Below are 6,367 nucleotides of genomic sequence, written 5' to 3' on the forward strand. Positions count from 1 at the left end.
GAACTTCAGACGTGCAGCAATGGTTTTTTTTGGACAGCAGTAGCTTCTTCCGTGGTGTCCTCCCATGAACACCATTCTTGTTTAATGTTTTCCGTATCGTAGCCTCGTCAACAGAGATGTTAGCATCTTCCAGAGATTTCTGTAAGTCTTTTTTTCTGACACTAAAGGATTCTTTTTAACCTCACTGAGCATTCTGCACTGTGCTCTTGCAGTCATCTTTGCACGACGGCAACTCGTAGGGAGAGTAGCAACAGTGCTGAAATGTCTCCATTCATAGACAATTTGCCTTACCTTGAACTGACTTTTAGAGATGCTTTTGTAACCCTTTCCAGCTTTAAGCAAGTCAACCATTCTTAATCTTAGGTCTTCAGACAACTCTTTCGTTAGAAGCATGGTTCACATCAGGCAATGCTTTTTTATGGGCAAGGGCAGCTCTAACCAAATGTTCAATCTCATCTCATTGATTGGACTCCAGGTAAGCTGACTCTTGACTCCAATTAGCTTTTGGAGAAGTCATTAGCCTCTGGGTTCACTTTTTCCATCCTACATTGTGAATGTTTAAGTGATGTATTCAATATAGACAAGAAAAATACAATAATGTGTGTGTTATTAGTTTAAGCACACTGTGTTTGTCTATTGTTGTGACTTAATAAAGATCAGATGCAATTTCATGTCAAATCTATGCAGAAATCCAGGTAATTCCAAAGGGTTCACATACTTTTTCTTGCCACTGTATATGACTACTGAACAGAAAGTTATTAGTCAGTAATTAGTAACTTTCTTATCAAATGTAAATTTTTCAGACTAAATTAGTACTTGAACATAGAAGATAACTATTCCAACCAGTAAGCATTATAACCAAGATGGATCCTACAACTCTCAGCACCATATGGGGGCACTGTTGTCTCCTCTAGTCTCCACTGTTGTCTCCACTGTTGTCTCCACTAGTCTCCACTGTTGTCTCCTCTAGTCTCCACTGTTGTCTCCACTGTTGTCTCCACTAGTCTCCACTGTTGTCTCCACTGTTGTCTATTCTGGTCTCCACTGTTGTCTCCTCTAGTCTACACTTTTCTCTCCTCTAGTCTCCACTGTTGTCTCCTCTAGTCTCCACTGTTCTCTCCTCTCCTCTGTTGTCTCCTCTCCTGTCCTCTGTTGTCTCCTCTCCTGTCCACTGTTGTCTTCTCTCCTCTCCTCTGTTGTCTCCTCTCCTGTCCTCTGTTGTCTCCTCTCCTGTCCACTGTTGTCTTCTCTCCTCTCCTCTGTTGTCTCCTCTCCTCTCCTCTGTTGTCTCCTCTAGTCTCCTCTCCTCTGTTGTCTCCTCTAGTCTCCTCTCCACTGTTGTATCCTCTAGTCTCCTGTCATCTGTTGTCTCCTCTAGTCTCCTGTCCTCTATTGTCTCCTCTAGTCTCCTGTCCTCTGTTGTCTCCACTGTTGTCTCCTGTCCACTGTTGTCTCCTCTCCTGTCCACTGCTGTCTCCTCTCCTGTCCTCTGTTGTCTCTTCTCCTGTCCACTGTTGTCTCCTCTCCTGTCCTCTGTAGTCTCCTCTCCTGTCCTCTGTTGTCTCCTCTGTTGTCTCCTCTAGTCTCCTGTCCTCTGTTGTCTCCTCTAGTCTCCTCTCCACTGTTGTCTCCTGTCCACTGCTGTCTCCTCTCCTGTCCTCGGTTGTCTCTTCTCCTGTCCACTGTTGTCTCCTCTCCTGTCCTCTGTTGTCTCCTCTCCTCTCCTCTGTTGTCTCCTCTAGTCTCCTCTCCTCTGTTGTCTCCTCTAGTCTCCTGTCCTCTGTTGTCTCCTCTAGTCTCCTCTCCTCTGTTTTCTCCTCTAGTCTCCTGTCCTCTGTTGTCTACTCTAGTCTCCTCTCCTCTGTTGTCTCCTCTAGTCTCCTGTCCTCTGTTGTCTCCTCTAGTCTCCTCTCCACTGTTGTCTCCATTCCACTGTTGTCTCCTCTCCTGTCCACTGTTGTCTCCTCTCCTGTCCACTGTTTGTGTCAAGAACTGCAACCCTGCTGGGTTTTTCACTATCAACAGTTTCCCGTGTGCATGAAGAATAGTCCACCACCTAAAGGACATCCAGCCAACTTGACACAACTGTGGGAAGCATCGGAGGCGACATGGACCAGAAAGCCCGTGGAACGCTTTCAACTCCTTGTGGAGTCCATGTCCCGATGAATTGAGTATGTTCTGAGGGCGGGTGGGGTGCAACTCATTATTAGGAAGGTGTTCTTAATGTTCAAATCTAATTTATTGGTCACATACACATGGTTAGCATATGTTATTGGTCACTTGGTTAGCAGATGTTATTGGTCACATGGTTAGCAGATGTTATTGGTCACATGGTTAGCAGATGTTATTGGTCACATGGTTAGTAGTTGTTATTGGTCACATACACATGGTTAGCAGATGTTATTGGTCACATACACATGGTTAGCAGATGTTATTGGTCACATGGTTAGCAGATGTTATTGGTCGCATGGTTATCAGATGTTATTGGTCACATACACATGGTTAGTAGATGTTAATGGTCACATGGTTAGCAGATGTTATTGGTCACATGGTTAGTAGATGTTATTGGTCACATGGTTAGCAGATGTTATTGATCACATGGTTAGCAGATGTTATTGGTCACATGGTTAGTAGTTGTTATTGGTCACATACACATGGTTAGCAGATGTTATTGGTCACATACACATGGTTAGCATATGTTATTGGTCACATGGTCAGCAGATGTTATTGGTCACATACACATGGTTAGTAGATGTTATTGATCACATACACATGGTGAGCAGATGTTATTGGTCACATGGTTAGCAGATGTTATTGGTCACATGGTTAGCAGATGTTATTGATCACTTGGTTAGCAGATGTTAATGGTCACATGGTTAGCAGATGTTATTGGTCACATGGTTAGCAGATGTTATTGGTCACATGGTTAGTAGTTGTTATTGGTCACATACACATGGTTAGCAGATGTTATTGGTCACATACACATGGTTAGCAGATGTTATTGGTCACATGGTTAGCAGATGTTATTGGTCGCATGGTTATCAGATGTTATTGGTCACATACACATGGTTAGTAGATGTTAATGGTCACATGGTTAGCAGATGTTATTGGTCACATGGTTAGTAGTTGTTATTGGTCACATACACATGGTTAGTAGATGTTATTGGTCACATGGTTAGCAGATGTTATTGATCACATACACATGGTTAGCAGATGTTATTGGTCACATGGTTAGCAGATGTTATTGGTCACATACACATGGTTAGCAGATGTTATTGGTCACATGGTTAGCAGATGTTATTGGTCACTTGGTTAGCAGATGTTAATGGTCACATGGTTAGCAGATGTTATTGGTCACATACACATGGTTAGCAGATGTTATTGGTCACATGGTTAGCAGATGTTATTGGTCACATGGTTAGCAGATGTTATTGGTCACATGGTTAGTAGTTGTTATTGGTCACATACACATGGTTAGCAGATGTTATTGGTCACATACACATGGTTAGCAGATGTTATTGGTCACATGGTTAACAGATGTTATTGATCACATACACATGGTTAGCAGATGTTATTGGTCACATACACACGGTTAGCAGATGTTATTGGTCACATACAGGTGGTTAGCAGATGTTAATGCGAGTGTAGCGAAATGCTTGTGCTTCTAGTTCCGACCGTGCAGTAATATCTAACAAATTCACAACAACTACCTAATACACACAAATCTAAAGGGTTGAATGAGAATATGTACATATAAATATATGGATGAGCGATGGCCGAGCGGCATGGGCAAGGTGCAATAGATGGTATAAAATACAGTATATTCATATGAGATGTTTTGATATATTCAGTGTATATTACCCCCTTTTTTTTGTCTATTTTGCTAAATCTGATAATGACTTGTCTCTTTCCTTGGGTTTGTTGTTTATGGAACGGCAGTCCCCTCTCAGGCTGTTATAGTGAAACTAACACCAAAGCCATTGATTCCACCCAGACCGTAATCAACGTTGCACTTCAAACAGGCGTGGTGTCCTGATGGTTCTCCGGAGAAATAAGCCGTGTAAAATGAACACGATGCAGCCCTGCGTCTCTGGCATACTGTTATTAAACCAGAGGCATTTAACATGTTGTCAGATTAACCGTGTCCTAATCGATGCAAGACTTATTAGGCATTTACATTACATCCACAATATTCCAAATGCTCTGCCACATCGGAGCCAGAGAGAGAGTAGAGTAGAGTAGAGAGACAGAGAGAGTAGAGAGACAGAGACAGAGACATAGAGAGAGTAGAGAGACAGAGAGAGTAGAGAGACAGAGAGAGTAGAGAGAGAGACAGAGACATAGAGTAGAGAGACAGAGACAGAGAGAGAGAGAGAGAGAGAGACAGAGAGAGTAGAGAGACAGAGACAGAGACATAGAGAGAGTAGAGAGACAGAGAGAGTAGAGAGACAGAGAGAGTAGCGAGACAGAGACAGAGACATAGAGAGAGTAGAGAGACAGAGACAGAGAGAGGGAGAGAAAGAGAGAGAGAGACAGAGAGAGAGAGAGAAAGAGAGAGAGAGACAGAGAGAGTAGAGAGACTGCGAGAGAGAGAGAGTAGAGAGACAGAGACAGAGAGAGAGAGAGTAGAGAGACAGAGAGAGAGTAGAGAGAGAGAGAGGGAGAGAGAGACAGAGAGAGAGAGACAGAGAGAGAGCGAGAGAGAGAGAGAGTCGAACGCCCTACAGAGAAACCAATGGGGTCTCTACACAACGTGGCATTGAGACGGTGACTACTCAGTCATCAACACATGACACCCTTGGTGCTGACAGGTCTGTTGACGGCGACGGAAACACACATCACTACGGTGGAGATTGCAGCAACAGGCCGTCGACCAGGGGATCCCGAACAGCGCAGTGGTCTAAGGCACTCAGTGCTAGAGGCGTCACTACCGACCCTGGTTAATGTAGACTATGACTCTGTGTGGGGAGGAAGTGTAGACTATGACTCTGTGTGGGGAGGAAGTGTAGACTGTGACTCTGCGCGTGGAGGAAGTGTAGACTATGACTCTGTGTGGGGAGGAAGTGTAGACTATGACTCTGTGTGAGGAGGAAGTGATGACTATGACTCTGTGTGAGGAGGAAGTGTAGATTGACTCTGTGTGGGAAGGAAGTGTAGACTGTGTGGGGAGGAAGTCTAGACTGACTCTGTGTGAGGAGGAAGTGTTGACTATGACTCTGTGTGAGGCGGAAGTGTTGACTATGACTCTGTGTGAGGAGGAAGTGTATACTATTACGCTGTCAGACTATTGCCCACCCCCTCCCCTTCTCCTGTCCACCAATGTGAGAGACACATGCACCTCTCCCCCTCCCCCAGTATCATGGTGAAGGTGAAGGTTTGTTGGTCAGATGCTCTGACCACTACTGATACCTGGTCAGGGTCCACAACGAGCCACGAACGATGTGGAGGATTCCCCTTCACCCCCCCATGGGGCTGGGGGCAGGTACATTATGGCAGACAAGTGGTACTGGATGACCTAAGAGCACTCGTAGAGAGACCCCCCCCCCCCCCCCCCTAAGATGGACTTCCCCAACCCCTGTGGAACCGTGGCCAACGGTGGGGCTTTATGCTGGAGGGACTTGCCCTGCCACGAACGCATTAACTTCCTTTTCTCCTCTGGAGCGGAAGGTGGGATGGCTCGAGAGTGGACTTTTCCAGCACCTACAGATACAAACGGCCACAGGGTGGCACTGTGGAGCAGCAGAGTCTGAAAGAACATCCACTGACTGTTAGAGGCCGGAGAGGAGAGGAGAGGAGAGGAGAGGAGAGGAGAGGAGAGGAGAGGAGAGGAGAGGAGAGGAGAGGAGATTGCCCCTTTATTAAGGGCTCATATGTAATGTTATTGTACCTACTTAAATCCCCTCTGTGTTACTTCCACCTACTATACACAGCCTATATCCACCTAGACTTCAGAGAATAGGGCAATGTGACAAAAAATATAGTAGCTTACTAAATCTGTAGAAAATTCCTTCCTGACTATTAAAAGCTTTCCTGAAAACAGGCACACCATACTGATTTCCTGGTTGTCTCACACGATACTGATTTCCCTGGTTGTCTCACACCATACTGATTTCCTGGTTGTCTCACACCATACTGATTTCCCTGGTTGTCTCACACCATACTGATTTCCTGGTTGTCTCACACCATACTGATTTCCTGGTTGTCTCACACCATACTGATTTCCTGGTTGTCTCACACCATACTGATTTCCCTGGTTGTCTCACACCATACTGATTTCCTGGTTGTCTCACACCATACTGATTTCCCTGGTTGTCTCACACCATACTGATTTCCTGGTTGTCTCACATCATACTGATTTCCTGGTTGT

Source organism: Oncorhynchus clarkii, unplaced genomic scaffold (assembly GCF_045791955.1).
Source record: "Oncorhynchus clarkii lewisi isolate Uvic-CL-2024 unplaced genomic scaffold, UVic_Ocla_1.0 unplaced_contig_12130_pilon_pilon, whole genome shotgun sequence".
Classification (NCBI taxonomy): domain Eukaryota; kingdom Metazoa; phylum Chordata; class Actinopteri; order Salmoniformes; family Salmonidae; genus Oncorhynchus; species Oncorhynchus clarkii.